Raw genomic sequence first — 17,189 nt, forward strand, 5'->3', positions numbered from 1 at the left:
TCAGTTCTAGTTCAGTTCTAGTTCAGTTCTAGTTCAGTTCTAGTTCAGTTCTAGTTCAGTTCTAGTTCAGTTCTAGTTCAGTTCTATTTCAGTTCTACTTCAGTTCTACTTCAGTTCTAGTTCAGTTCAGTTGTAGTTTCCTTTGTACGAAAACATATACTAATTTGGGTAAACTTTTAGACAATATTTAAAAATAAAGGTTTTACGATTTGATTCTTCATGTATAGGTTTATTGGGTTATGTTAGATAAAGTGTTTTCGGTAAATCTGTTGTTTACTTTAATCATTGTAAAAATATAGTTACTTTAATAATGATACTATTGAAGTTAATTTATAAAATCTATTATGATTTAAACGATACATTTTACTTTGGAAAAGTTACTAAAATATATGTAGGCCAAGTTAGTCGTTTATTACCAAATGCAATTTTTTTCCAGAAAAAAAAAACAATGTAGTATTTTTAATGATTAGTGCATTCATTAAATTTTTAAAGTAAAAAAATTTGTTGTAAATTTGTATTTGATAATGTGTTTATTTGAAACTTTGTTATTATTTTCTTTAATATTTACTCATTAAGGTAAATATAACATTGAAATATTTAATTTTTTTATAATAATTTTTGAAATCTTGTCACCTCTCCAAATGCAATTTTTCATTGAAAATAAACTTCATATAATTAAGACCTTTTTAAAACAGCTTGTGTTGTAAATCAATGAAAATGTTTCAAATTTATGATCAAATCATTTTAATTAAATTTATGAACACATTTGTAATTAATTGTGAAGGTGTGCAGCAGCGAATTTGAAATAATTTTAAATGCCACTAAAATATACCACATAATCATAAAGCAACAACAGCAACAAATGTTGTTTTAGTTTAATTGTGTTGCAAATAAAATCTAAAAGACAAGACAACTGTATGTCTGGCTGGCTGGCTAAAATGTTTCTTTCTATACGTTCTGCTGTATCTAAATCGTTTTTAGTTGTTTTCAGTTTTGACAAAGTCTGAGAACTTTTTTTCATTATTTTCAAAATGATTTTTATTTTTCAGTTACATTACAACCATATATTACACGTTGTGACGACAAGCTCGACATCATTTAACCAATTAACAAAGTGTGGCAAATGCAAATGTGCACGGTAATTAGACAAAACATTACTCATGTTTAATATGCAAATTGTTCTCACATCGCCTCGCAGTTCATTGTCTGCGAGGGAGGGGCGAGAGTAAATTATTGCGATGTTTATAGTGGATGTTCGTCTATGAAAATGTGCGATTCTATGCCATGACAGCAACAGAAACCGAAACAAAATTCAAATATAAAATAACAGAAATCCACCAACTCCACCAACATAAAATGCAACAAGTTTGTTTTAAAATAAGCGGTCAAAAACGAATTGTTAGTAAGCTACAATAACTGTGGATGCTCTTGTACTTAAAATTTTTGATGAATGTACTATTTGATGATTTTCCTAATCTCAAGAAAAAACTTTGCAAACACTGGTCTATTGTTTTAAATTATATATTCGTCTGAACCCTAGTACTGTTGTTAGTTCACCCAATTATATTACGAATTCTAATTTACCAAAATCTATTTGCTCTTAATATTTAACTAATTTAATATATGTAGTTTCATTCATGCCATGATTAAATAAATGAGCGCTTTAAAATTTATTGAGAATTCTGTTAAAAAATTATAAACGTAACAGAGCGACTGAAATAATAAGAAACAATATATAATAAAGTCTCAAATAGAACTGAGCTAAAACTGACCTGAAACTGAACTAAATCCGAACTAGAGCCTAACCAAAACTGAACAGGAACTGATTTAATGCTGAATTAGAACGGAACTAGAACTGAACTAGAACTGAACTAGAACTGAACTAGAACTGAACTAGAACTGAACTAGAACTGAACTAGAACTGAACTAGAACTGAACTAGAACTGAACTAGAACTGAACTAGAACTGAACTAGAACTGAACTAGAACTGAACTAGAACTGAACTAGAACTGAACTAGAACTGAACTAGAACTGAACTAGAACTGAACTAGAACTGAACTCGAAATGAACTAGAACTGAACAGAAAAAAATGTACACTTTATCTCCTCCCACACTGTCATACATATTAGCTTAATATGATGCCAATGAGTATTTGTTATTTGCCACTTGATGGACCATTATGTTTAGTTTTATATTAGTATTTGGTCGCATAGTCTTGACTGTATGTATGTATGTAGATATGCACTTTTGAAGACGTCTGTCTAGTGTCGTATCTGTTGTCAACAAAAAATATTTTTTTTTCTATTCAAGATTTTCTTAATTTGAAATCGCAATATAACACCAACACTTGTCAATAAAATACTGTATATTTTAAGAAAAAAAAACTACAAAATAATCGTGTTAAATACTTGACATTTTAATAATATAATAAATATTTTTTGTACATTAAATTGTAAACGACCATAAGTTGTCATTTAAATATTCAATAAATTATTTACTAAATACAAGTAGTACTTTAAAGTAAATTCAGTAATTTATTCTTTTGAAAGGTGTTTACAAAACAAAGTATGTATTTAAAATAATTATTTAAATATTATTATTAAAAATGTTTAGCAGAATCTTAAAATAAAGATAAATTTGAATAACTAGTTACTGATGTGTCTACTCGTATAACGTTATGTAATGTAAGGTATGGTTATAACATTTTACTTTCTCTTGACCTCCCTCAACCCTTTGCACATAAAAATTATTTCTAAGCATTTCATTTCTTTATTTCAAAATTCCCATACATAATTTATTATTTCTTACTATCTTAAAGACGGTATCTTTTAGTGACATTACAATCACGTAGTTCATAATAGTGTTATTGTATTACTTTGGAGTTTATTTTCGACAAAATTATTTTACTTTCAAATATGCCGTCATCAGTAGTTACCAAAATAACTCAAATACATTTTCGTTTATTGCAGTTAAGCATTTAATGTCACATAAAAGTTTTTGGTTTAAATGTAACAGTCTGCAACAGGTAGTTGCTGTTTATTTTTGCTACCTGTAGTACTCGGCTTAAATGCAAACGTTTAACAGCCCACAAATCCATGGCCAGTAAATGATTTTTTTAAGGTTTTAGCCGAGAAATTCAAATAAATACTCGTAAAATGATAACAAATTTATATAATTCTCTTAAATGTAGATTTTAAAGAAATAACATGCACATTAAATAATTTTTAAAGTTTTTTTGGGTGAAAACATAAAATTTATTTTTTTCGGCTTTTCTATTTGAATTGATTTGCTGATTAAATTGTGTAGTAAAAATTATTTCATGGGAATTGGTTTATAAAAGATTTTGCTGATATTAGGAAATTAGTTGGTATTGACAATAATAATGAGAGTAATAAAGAAAAAGTAGTAAAATTGGACCAAATATTTTTTTTTAAGAGTGAAGAAAAAACCGAAACAGTCTTTTAAATGATAACTAAACCACTATGATAAGAGTAGGAAGTATATTTATGTTAAAAATTCCTCAAGTCTTTTTAAAAGATTTATTTCTACAGGTTACAACTAACTCTTAAAAGACCTCAAACATCTTACAGCTCACATCAAATGCCGATATTTTAGATAAACATTCCAGAGTTATTCAGTGATATTGAAAAGTAATCAGAGATATAATCAATTAATCAATTTCTGCTGAATAACAATACATATAACTCGAGCCAAATGAGAGTTAAACAAATTTTAATAGATCTGAACTAGAATTTTGATAGAACTGAACTAGAACTAGAACTGAACTAGAAGTCAACTACAACTAGAACTGAACTAGAATTGAACTAGAACTGAACTAGAACTGAACTAGAACTGAACTAGAACTGAACTAGAACTGAACTAGAACTGAACTAGAACTGAACTAGAACTGAACTAGAACTGAACTAGAACTGAACTAGAACTGAACTAGAACTGAACTAGAACTGAACTAGAACTGAACTAGAACTGAACTAGAACTGAACTAGAACTGAACTAGAACTGAACTAGAACTGAACTAGAACTGAAGAGAGTTGAGTTGTAGTTTATATTATTTTCTATATTTTGCAGATCAGGCGTTTACTTATTATATACATATGTAATTATTACTACTTATCTGCTTGCTTAAAAAACACTTTACAGTCACTTTAGAATTAATTCATTAAGCTTTCTTTTAACTACAAAACCAACTAATTAATAGTTAAAGGCTTCAATTAAATATAGTTTAAGGGTGAGCCTTTGAGACATTTGAAAGTATTAGTATTGTTATCAAAGTTAAGAATAAGAAACAGTTATAAAAAACTGCATTTAAAGAAAAAAAGATCAATAACTACAAAACGGCACCTGAAACTATTTTTGCTAACACTTGAAGTTAAAGCCTTTTTATTAAGAAAAATAGGTATAAGAAGAATATTTGTAGAGCGAGCGATTATGAAAAAACGTCATAACTCAAAATGTAAGTTTTTGAGAAAACTTTTATTTTTGTCGATATTACAATTCGAAAAAGTTGATCCTTAAGATATATCTAAAACCCTTTTCTAGATAGATATTGTTTGCAGTTCTCATATATATAAATATAAAATTTTGAGTTATGCCTTTCTTGTTTTAATTGAGCTTTATATATTCATTCTATTAAATAACTATTACAATGATCTTGTTCTTGTAAAAGACCGCAAACAATGAAAATACATCGATCATACAAGACCATGGCTTTGCAAGTATCTATCTATAGGAACTTGCACAAAAGGCAGTTTTTTTTTTGTTCAATAAATTTAAATTGCTTTGAGGCCATACTTTTTTTCAACATATTGTGACCATTATTCTTAATAACAAAAGTCAAAAGTCTTTTTTTTTTCTAAACTTATGTTTTTAAGCTTCTGTATTTTGTAAAGTTCTTTAGACCAACTATGTAAAGCTATTGTTTGTTTGACTTAATGGCAAATGTGATTTGTTTTTTAAGACGTTTATTATGTATTAGAAAATTGGAAATCTTATGAATTGCAATATTAAAATTATATTGTTCAGTTGAAATTTAATTTGCTTCCTAATATACACATTTGCCAATGTTGCTACACTCTGCAATACCTAGGGCTAATCCTAGAACTACTTCTATTTTATGCTAATGGTATACATCCAAGTAACGCCTGTGGTAAGTAGTCATTGTAAATCGTATTTGTATATGTTTATATCACAATTTATACCGTCACATTTATGTCTCACAGTTAATTTAAAATTTTAACAATACCACCCATAATATTTCCAAAAAAAAAAAACACAATAACAAATCTTCCAAAAATTAAGGTTATAATTTTATTATAATCGTTGATTTAAACATACACACATATAAACTATATAGATCAAAAGACACGCACACGTTTAAATCAGCATACATCATTGTAATCTATATTATGGCAACGATTATCGTCATTTTACGATCATCGCTGTGATCATCACCATCATCATTATAAAGTAGAAAGAAGTAGATTATTAACGACACCGTGTGCGGTATAATTTTATATGAATGTGGTCACACAAATGACAGTCATAAAATCGCATAAAACAAAACGTTTTTGTTCTTTACGTTTTGTTTTTAATATCATTTTTATATTTAGGTTTTCTTATAAAATAAAACATGAACCTAAAAAAGAAAACACTGACGAGATATGTAAAGAAAAAAACATGAGACAAATTTTATGACATTTTTAAAATGTGAATATGATAAAGAAAAAGTTAAAAACTAAAGAAATATGAATATGAAAAAGACTTTATTACCAAACAACACCTGAAAACTTGAACTACCACATGATCTACTATATTATTGGAAAGGGTGTATTCAATGGGGAACATTGAGATTATCACCTTAAAAGAATAAATTGTAATAAAATCCTATTTAGTTTGATAGTTTGAAAGGAGGTTGTAAGTCATATCAAATCCGAAAAAACACGCCCAGGCCTGTGTCGATCCAGCTAAGGGCTCTTTTACCAAGAAAATTTTCTCGAAAATTGTCTATAAAAAGAAAATTTCCTAGGAAATATTTTTATCAAACTAGATTTCCTTGAAAATTTTTTTTATGAAAAGAGAATTTGCTCGAAAATCAAACCATGTGCCATAAGTGGAATGCTTCATTATAAACATTAGGTTGATATTTTGAAAAGGACTTAAATATAATTTTATTTAAGCGAGAAATATACGTTAACCCTTACACGCATAAAACTAAACCGCTGCATTTTTGTGGATATAACTTCACCATACACTTCATTTTGACTTAAATTGATTATTTTTGATGAAAATTGAAAAAAGTGTTTTCGAGGGATATCGCAGGATATTATACCTTTTAGTATGTAGTGACATCAAATTCTAAAAAAATAACATATTTGTCTTTTTTACTTTAGCTGTGTACTTAAAATTACACTCAAAATCGAAAAAAAACATTAAAAAATCTTGGGACACCGGTGTCCTGTATTTTCTGAAGGGGACCTTATGGACTCGATTCTCATAATATTCGATAGAAAGATTTTTGATCGTAAGAAACTTGTTTTTTCAAAATATCAGCTCTATACTCGTATATATAAAAAAAATAGTAATGAACGTTAAAGATATTTTCCAAGGACTACCTTATATAAGGAGTTGAGACAATTGTGGATCGATCTTTATATAAATCGGGGAGATTTTGACTCGTAAGAAACTTGCTTGTGCAGAATTTCAGCGCCAGGCTTGTATTTTTTAGCCAGTAATGGATGTTAAAGTAATTTGTAGGAGGGGACATTATATGAGAGGTAGGGTCAATAACGCACTGATCCTCATGCAATTTGAGAGAGAAAATTTGGCTTGGGACTTATTTTTGACGAGTTAAATCGCTATACTAGCGTTTTTAAAACAGTCGTTATGACTGTTAAAACTGTTTTTTCGGAGGGTCTCTTGTATGGCCGATATTGCCCATTTTAAGTACAAAACGAACTTTGACTATGGTAAATATTTCTGGAAACTTTCTAACTTCATCCGTTTGAACTCTATCGTGCTTTCCACAGATAGACAGACGGACTAAGAATTTAATAATGACCCAGAATATATATACTTTTGTGGGTCTATGGCCAATATTTCAATGTGTTACAAACGGAATGACAATATCAATATCATTTTTAATGGTGGGTATAAAAATGAATGTGTGTTTGTTTGTACTTTATAAACAGCTAAACGGCTATACCGTTTTTTCTCAAATTTTCTTCCTTTATAGAATATTTTTCACTTCAAAATTTCAAGTGGATAATGTTCCACGCCCACATGCAAAGTAAGTATTAATAGCGGTATATCTAAGAAACTGCAAAAGCTATAGTCCTAAAGTTTTGTACGAATACAGTGGGTGTGGCATTTTTCATATAACTAAAATCTTAAATTGATGTATCTGAGAAAATGTAACAGCTAGAGTCCTCATATTCTGAAGCACTTTAGTATCAAGAAGAATGTTTAGGACAAAAAAAGAGTGGACTTCTAATAAGGGGCGTGGCCCTCCCATATGAATTAAATATTAAAATTCATTTATCTAGGAAACCATTGAAGATAGAATCTTGAAATTTTGCACAAAATCCTTTAGCATGCACGTGCATATTTAGGAGAAAAATAGGCGGACTTTCATAAGAAGGTTTTGGTACCCGTTACGAACTACTTTAACATACATTTAAATATTTGGATAACAAATTAGCGGACTAGATTTTAGAGGCGTGGTACTTCCCTTTTAAATTAAATTAAAAAACCTTTTTATCTAGGAAACTATTAGAGCTAAAATCTTAAAATTTTGTACAAAGAACTTTAACATCCATGTGAACATTTGGCGGAAAACTGGGCGGATTGTTATTAGGGAGGCTTGATATCTCCAATATGAATTAAGTATAAAGATTTATGTGAACATTTTCGTATAAATTTGCGGACTTTCAATAGGGGTTTGATGCTTCCCATATAAATTAAATACAAAAACGTTATCTGTTAGAGCTGGAATCTTCAATAATCATTAATATTAACTTTTTTATAAAAAGAGAATTTTCTCGAAAATTTCCTTAAAAAAGTGAATTTTGTCTTAAATTTTCTACAAAAAGAGAATTTTCTACAATTTTACTATAGAAAGAGAAATTTGTTTTCGAAAATTTTGATAAAAAGAGATTTTTTCTAAAATTTTCTATATAAAGAGATTATTTTTTCCTAAAATTTTCTATAAAAAGAGAATTTTCTCGAACATTTTCTATAAAAGGAGAATTTTCTCGAAAATTTCCTATAAAAGTGCATTTTTTCGCAAATTTTCTAGAAAAAGAAAATTTTCCTTAAAAATTTTTCTATAAAGAGAGAATTTTTTCGAAAATTTTCTATATAAAAGAGAATTTTGAAGACAATTTTATAGAACTTCCGAAAAAATTATAAAAAGATAATTTTTTCGAAAAAGTTCTATAAAAAGAGAATTATTTTATGAAGAGAATTAAAAAATTCCCTATAAAAAGTGAAATCTTCCAACACTTTCTATAGGTGAAGAATATTTTTAACACCCTTTCTTTTAAAACCCTATAACTTTAGCATTTAATTCATGTTATTCAACAGAGTGCATGTTTTTTGTTTTTTAGTTCTTTTTCTCTTTATTTAGGGAGAAATCGTTAATGTTTTATTACTATTTTGGCTTAAAGGCTTAAAAGACAAAAAAACTACCTTTAATAAAATCAAAAAAAAAAAAAAAAACTTAACTTCAAGTCGGTTAGTTCTTCTTTTCATTCATGTTTTCTACATCAAACAAAAAACTATATAATTTGTCAACATTTATTAAAACTCATAAAAATCCTACATATTGTTCTCTATATATTTAAGCTCAAATTTTTTTCTTTTTTTTTTTTTTGAAAAGATCATAAAATTTTATTATTCTAGTTATTTTATATAGTTTCTTTTTTTCTTCATTTCTTTTTCTCTTTTGTATTTGTGCAAATTATTATTTGTTAAAGTGTCAGTGTATAACAACACTCAATATTTTTGTTTGTTTGTTAAATTAAAAGGGTCATAATGTTGAGGCTTACTTGTAAATATTTAAGTAGTTTTGAAATTAAAATCTATTATTAACACTTTCTATACATGTTAATGATTTACATTTTAGTTTTCTTTTGCTTTGTTTTATTACAGACGGATTACATTTGTTTACAACATTTAGGTGTTTGTTTTAAAGCGATTTTCTTTTATGACTGATGAATGTAAATGTAATTGTGTTTTTTTCTAACATGAATTTTTGAAATTCTTTAATGAAATACATAAATGTATGTCAAAGTAAAATAAAATGGAAAAGTTGTTTTAAACAATTTTACAAAAAAAAATGTTAACCAGTTCAACAGTTTACTTGTTTATGAACTAAAGACCCTGATACACGGTTGTCAGATCTTACAACGTTGTCAGTAAAGTGTTCGGAAAATGTCTAACAATTGTCTGAACTTACAATTTATTTTTTCAGTTTTGTCAGAAAAAGCATTACTGACAATATTGGAAGACAAATTTTGTAAGTTTACACTGTTATTAGACATTTTCTGCACATTTTACTACCAACGTTGTAAGATCTAACAACCGTTTATACATAGCATAAGTAATTTTTCCAATATTTGTTTGTAAAAAGCAGAATTTTTTGCGAACAATTTCAATACAAAGTGAAGTTTTTTTGTGAACAATTTCTATAAAAAAAGTTTATATTTTCTTTTCTATAAAAAAGGTTTATCATCTTTTCTATAAGAACAAAATTTTCTCTTTATTTTTTTTTTTTATAAAATTAGAATTTTCTTAAAAATTATCTATAAAAATAGAACTTTCTCTAAAGTTTTCTATAAAAAGAGAATTTTATCAAACAATTTTTATAAAAATGAATTTTTCAAATAATTTTTATAAAATGAGAATATTTCGAACTATTCTCTATAAAAACTAAATATCATCGAGAAATTTCTATAAAAAGATAATTTTTTCAAACAATTTCTATAAAAAGAAAATTTTCGCCAACGGTTTCTAAAAAAGAGAATTTTTGCGAATAATTTCTATAAAAAAATATTTATTTAACAATTAAAAAATTTTTTATAAAAGAGAATATTTTCGAAACATTTTATATAAAAAGGAAATATTATCGAGGAATTTCTATAAAAATATAATTTTCTCGCAAAATTTCTTAAAATTAGAGAAGTTTTTCGTATAATTTCTAAAAAAAAATAATTTACTTAAACAATTTCTATAAAAAGCGAGTTTTTCAAACAATTTTTTTAAAAAGAGTATTTTTTTTAATATTCTCCATAAAAAGAGAATTTTCGCGAACAATATCTAAGAAAAAAAGAATTTTCTGGAACATTTTCTTTAAAAGAAGAATTTTATCAAACTATTTTTTAAAGAAAAGAATTTTCTCGAACATCTTCTCTAAAAATGAGTATTTTCTTTAAAGTTTTTCTGTAAAAATAGAACAAAATTTATAAAAAAAGATTTTTGCCAAAGAAATTTTTATAAAAAGAGAGTTTTCGCGAACAATATCATTAAAATTAGAATATTCTCAAAAATTGTCTTTGAAAAGAAAACTCTCTCTGAAATTTTCTATGAAAAGAGAATTTTATGGAACAATTTTTATAAAAAAAGAATTTTTTTCGAAGATTTTCTAAAGAAATTATTTGAAGTCAAAATATTATTCAAATTTTTCTAAAAAAAGAGTATATTTTCAAACCATTTTATATAAAAAACAAATATCATTGAACAATTTCAATAAAAAATAAAAAATTTTCGCGAACAATTTTTATTAAAAAGAGAATTTTCTCGAATAATTTCTATAAAAGAGTAATTTGTTTAAACATTTTCTTAAAAAATTTAAATTTTTCAAACAATTTCTATAAAAAGAGTGTTTTTTCTAAAAATTTCTATAAAAAAGTGAATTTTCTCCAAAAATTAAATTTCCATAAAAAAGAGTTGCCGCAAACAACTCTTTTTGTGAACAATTTCTATGAAAAAGTAATTTTCTCGAAAATTTCTTAAAAAAGGGAATACTTTCCAATAATTTCTATAAAAAAAATTTCTGAAAAATTTTCTATAAAAAAATAATATTATCGAACAAATTCTATAAAAAAATAATTTTCGCAAAAAAAATTCTATAAAAAATTTAAAATTTTATAAAGATAAAAATTTCTAAAATAATTTGTATAATAACCAGGGCAAGGATTTCTATGCAAATGCATGTTTGCAGTCAGTATCTCAAAATAATTTTTAACAAGTTTTTCATTTCGAATCAAAGAATTTGCTACAAAATGGCATCGATTTGTTGTTGCATATTTTGTTAGAAATGCATAAATTGCATATATTGCTTTAAATTGCATGTTTATTGCATATTTCCAACATTTTTATAGAATATTTTGCATATTTTTTAATTTTTCTAAAACAAATTGTTTTGTTTTCTCTGTATTTCATATTTTTACAACAAATTTGATATTTACATAGAATTATTCCAAATAATTTCTATATAAATAGAATTTTCTCAAAAATTGTTTAAAAAATTATAAAAAAGAGAATTTTTGCGAATAATTTCCATAAAAGTTGAATTTTATCAAAAATTTCCAATTCAAAGAGAATTTTCTAAAAAAGGATTTATTTATAATTTCTTACGTCCATTAAATGTTTCAAAATTAAAAGTCTTTATTCTTTTTTATTAATTTCTATAGTTGACTCCTAAACATAATGAATAATCTGATAAAGTTTTGTCGCTCTTAATGTGCTGCTTCATTTTTTAACAAAATGACTTTAAAAAGGTGTTGAAAATGAATACAAGAAGAAAAAAAAAACTCTATTTAATTTTAAGTAAAAGTTATGTGACAGTTACAACACTTTCGTTTTGGCAGCAAACAAATGACCAAACCGGACTTTTTATTAATTCTATGAACAATTTAATGACAAAGAATAACATAGAAGTTTTATCAAACTATAACTAGTTAAAATTTGTTTTCTTTTTAAGATATAGAACTATAATTGTATTTCATTTGATAAAAATAAGAAAAAAAAAATAAAAAGTTAATTTAATCAAAATGTAGTCAGTGTCACACATTGAAACAGCAGTTTCATAGGAAAAAGGGCGGCATTTTGGAGTTATTTTAAGTGGACGACATCGTGTAGTATAATAAAATGAAATGTTATCTTTTTTTAAACAGAAAAACAAATATTATAATTAATGTAAATTTTTCTTTTTTGTTGATCACATTAAAAAATACATTTATGGTTGTGACACTTGTTTATACTGTCCCAGTCTCATCATTCAAATGGTCGTCGGTTAGCCAGCCAACCATCTCAGCATCTCAATGATATTCATTGTTTTTAAAATATGCAGCCATTTAAGCCTTGTTAACTGACAAGAATATGTGTTTTTTTATTTGTTTTTTTTTTTTTTTTTTTTTTTTCATTACGCCCACTTTGCTATTTGTTGCTGTATATAATTCTGGCGGCCATATGAAAAAGTCCCAATAATCAAATATTACTCGTATATTATTAGTCATATTAATTTCATTATGGCATTAATTGCATTTTGTTGTAAATTATTAATGTTTTTTTTTTTGTTTATTTTTTTTTGTAGTACGATTGTTTAACATTCGTAATGTAATGAAATTTATATGGATGACTTTTTAAAAAGGTTGGTAACGAATGTGGTAGCAGTAAGGCAGACAGTCAGGAAATTTATTTATATTATTTATCTGGTAGTAAGTCTACTCGTTAATGTCCAGCAGTCTGTTTGAATGTCTCGGCAACACCCACTGTTAATGTGATTTAAAATTATTTTATATTTAATGTCGGATAATATTTATGGTCATTTTCAATGCAACAGGTCTAGACTTTAAGTTGTGAGAAAATTAAATTAAAAATTAAAAAATTATACTACAGATAAATACATTTAAATGAAAAGCAGAAATTATTCTTGAAATTATTAAACAGCTTTAAATATAAACGGTTATTTCTTATTTTCTTAATTAAATTAATAAAGAGCATTTATCGTAAATTTCTTATAAAAAGAGAATTTTCTCAAAAATTTTCTATATTTAAATTTTCTATATTGAAATTTAAAAAAAGAGGATTTGCAAAAAGAAATTTCACAAAATTTCTTATAAAAAGAGAATTTTCTCAAAAATTTTCTAATAAAAAGAGCAATTTCTCAAAAATTTTGCATTTTTCTTCAAAATGTCCTTTAAAAAGAGAATTTTATTAAAAAATTCTTATAAAAAGAGAATTTTTCGAAAATTTCTTATAAAAAGAGAATTTTCTCTAAAATTGTAAATAGAAAGAAGATTTTCTCAAAAATTTTATTTAAAATTTTTTTCCAATATTTTTTATGAAGAGATAACTTTTCAAAAAAGAAAAATGTTTAAAAACATAATTTTCTTCTAAATTTTCTACAAAAAGAGAATTTTATATAAAAATATAATAGAATTTTCTTGAAAATTTCCTATAGAAAAATAATTTTGTTTAAGATATTCCATATAAAGAGAATTATCATCAAAATTTTCATTAGAAACAGAATTTTCTCGAATATTTTCTATAGAAACAGAATTTTTTCAAATATTTTCTATAAAAACAGAATTTTTTCGAATATTTTCTATAAAAAGAGAATTTTCTCGAAAATTTTCTATAAAAAGAGAATTTTCTCGAAAATTTTCTATAAAAAGAGAATTTTCTCGAAAATTTTCTATAAAAAGAGAATTTTCTCGAAAATTTTCTATAAAAAGAGAATTTTCTCGAAAATTTTCTATAAAAAGAGAATTTTCTCGAAAATTTTCTATAAAAAGAGAATTTTGTCGAAAATTTTTTATAAAAAGAGAATTTTGTCGAAAATTTTCTATAAAAAGAGAATTTTGTCGAAAATTTTCTATAAAAAGAGAATTTTGTCGAAAATTTTCTATAAAAAGAGAATTTTGTCGAAAATTTTTTACAAAAAGAAAATTTTGTCGAAAATTTTCTATAAAAAGAGAATTTAGTCGAAAATTTTCTATAAAAAGAGAATTTAGTCGAAAATTTTCTATAAAAAGAGAATTTTGTCGAAAATTTTCTATAAAAAGAAAATTTTGTCGAAAATTTTCTATAAAAAGAGAATTTAGTCGAAAATTTTCTATGAAAAGAGAATTTTGTTGAAAATTTTCTATAAAAAGAGAATTTTGTCGAAAATTTTCTATGAAAAGAGAATTTTGTCGAAAATTTTCTATAAAAAGGGAATTTTATCGAAAATTTTCTATAAAAAGAGAATTTTGTCGAAAATTTTCTATAAAAAGACGACATTTCCAAAAAATTTCTTTAAAAGGACGACATTTCCAAATTTTTCTTTAAAAAGACGACATTTCTAAAATTTTTTTTAAAAAATACAATTTTTCCGAAAATTTTCTTTAAAAGTCAACTTTTTTGAAAATTATCTATAAAAAGTCAATTTTCAGGGAAATTTTTTATAAAAAGACAATTTTCTGTAAAAAGAAAATTTTCTCAAAAAATATTTTATAAAAAGAGTAAAAGCTGATTTTCTCAAAAATAGTAAAAACAATTTTTTTAAAAAGAGAATTTTCTCGAAAATTTTATTTAAAAAAAAATAATTATTTTCAAAATTTTTCTATTAAAAGAGAATTTTCCCTGCAATTTTGTTTAAAAGAAGGGAATTTTCTTAAAAATTTCGTAAAATTTGTTTGTAAAAAAATTTGTTTCAAAAATTGTAAAAAAATTCAATTAAAATAATAGATAATTAAAAATTTTTTAAAGAAAATAAAAAAAATTCTATTCAAGCGAAAAACGTTCTAAATAAAATAAAATTTTGCGTAAATTGGAATCTTATCAATAAAAAGCAATTAAGAATATTTTTAAATGGAATTTTTTTTTAATAAATTCACATAATAGACAATTTTAGCTCCCACAATTCTCAATTAAAGACAAAATCACAACAATAACCACCAGCAATTATTGAAATATCAAATCAAATACTAAAATTATATTCAATTTACCGACAACAATCAATTAATGATATTCACACTCAATATAGAGAAGAAATCAACAAGAAAACCTCTTCAAAAAAAATTATAGCCAATTAAGAATGAAAATAACAAAAATCAAATCAAAATAAAACTTTTAAAGAAAAATAAAAAATAATTTCAAAGACAAAATCCCACAATGAACATCAACTTGTGTCATTTTTTCAAACAAAACCATCACTTGGGGGACATGAATGTGTCCGTTTCTGTCTGTCTGTCTTTGACTCTGATCAATCTAGCGCTACAATTTAGCGAAAAAGAATGACAAAATACAAAAAAGAATCGAACGAATTGAACGTATCCGCACAAAGCAATTCTTGGTAGTTAATAATTGTCAATTTGGTGAGCGCCAACCAACCAACAATTGATTGGCGGTAAAATAATATTTTTGTGCCATATAAAGCGACTTAAATTACCCAACATTAAAGTACAATTTGAGAGTGAATGAGTCGAATGAGTGAGTGAGTGACTATTTTTTAAGATGAATGGCAGAGATAGACAGGAGTCAATAATAGTAGTAATAATAACAACAACTACAACAACAACATAAGCAGCAACAGCAGCAACAATATCTATCTAAAATAATATAGAATAACGTTTTACATTGCCGCCAACGAAAATATATAATAATAATGGTGAAATGGTTGCTAGACAGTAGCAACAAAAACATATTGTTATCGTGTATATTGCTGCTTCTGCTGTTGATGCTGCTGCTGCTGTAACAAGCAACCTTTAAGCGTGTGTTCGTTTAACTTTGAAAAGTTGTGAACGCTTGTTAAGCAATTATATCGCTCCTGTGTCATCTTTAACAGCCAATATTTTGTACGTTTTTTTTTTTTTTTGTTTTTGGTTTGTTACTTACAACTTGCAATAGAACCTTTTATGAAATCGAATCTTTATCGTCTTTACGTGATTGGGTATTCATTGGTTTCGCTTAATATTTCTTAAATAGATTTTATGATTTTTTGAATGTGTTGTTAATAATGTTTTACTCTACTTTGTAACATAAGACGTAATGTGTTGCAATTAGACTGGTGCAAAAAAACGTTGAGTTTTGAAATTATTTCATTTAAAAGTTAAATTTGATACAATTAACTCTTTGACTTGTCATAAGAAGTGAAAAATTCAGAAAGACGCTTTCTTACTTGCCTATCAGTGAACTGCATATGCGAAGAATTTTCAAATGAATAACATTCATAACCATTTCAAAAGTAGCACCAAGTAAAGTGCTTTTGTGGAAGTGATGTTTATTGACTTCCAAAGAAGCCAAAAGAATCTAATTTTGTTTAAAATTGGAGGTTCATTTTTGTACTAAATTTTTTTAATTAATTTATTTATTTTTGTTAACATTATTAAGGTCAAAGTAGTTGTATTCTATAATACTACAATTTAACTTCTTAATAACTTCCAAAAATGAACATAAAAATGACTTCCTGATAATGAATTCAGATGCAGTAAATTTGGAACCAAATAAAAAGGACATCCCATTTATATCGAGTTCTCTCGAGTCTGCGTTAAAAGCATTACTTCTTTAGCGAAAAGAAGTAAATTCTACTTCTTTTTCGCTTCTTTGGAAGTTTTTTTTTCTAAATTATTCAGAGGGGCATTTGGTAAACACAATCATCCTGCTGGGGCACGAAAGTGGATACTACGGGGAAAACGTACAGATAAGGTAGTTGGTTGATTAGTTAGATAGATAGATAGATAGATAGATAGATAGATAGATAGATAGATAGATAGATAGATAGATAGATAGATAGATAGATAGATAGATAGATAGATAGATAGATAGATAGATAGATAGATAGATAGATAGATAGATAGATAGATAGATAGATAGATAGATAGATAGATAGATAGATATTTAGTAAGTTAGTTAGTGAGTTAATTAGCTAGTTAATTAGTTAGTTAAATAGCTAGTTACTTAGTTAGTAAGTTAGATAGTTAGTTAGTTAGTTAGTTAGTTAGTTAGTTAGTTAGTTAGTTAGTTAGTTAGTTAGTTAGTTAGTTAAGTAATGTTTGTTACATCAAAACCGGAGGCCTTCATCAGTTCTCCTTAGCACTCTTTTACTACTTGAAGGAGCGATACATGCCTTTTTTGGTTTTGATGTACATTTATTGATCCTTCTTTCCAACTAACTACTTCAGTCCCAA

The sequence above is a fragment of the Lucilia cuprina genome, chromosome 5, assembly GCF_022045245.1.
Source record: "Lucilia cuprina isolate Lc7/37 chromosome 5, ASM2204524v1, whole genome shotgun sequence".
Classification (NCBI taxonomy): domain Eukaryota; kingdom Metazoa; phylum Arthropoda; class Insecta; order Diptera; family Calliphoridae; genus Lucilia; species Lucilia cuprina.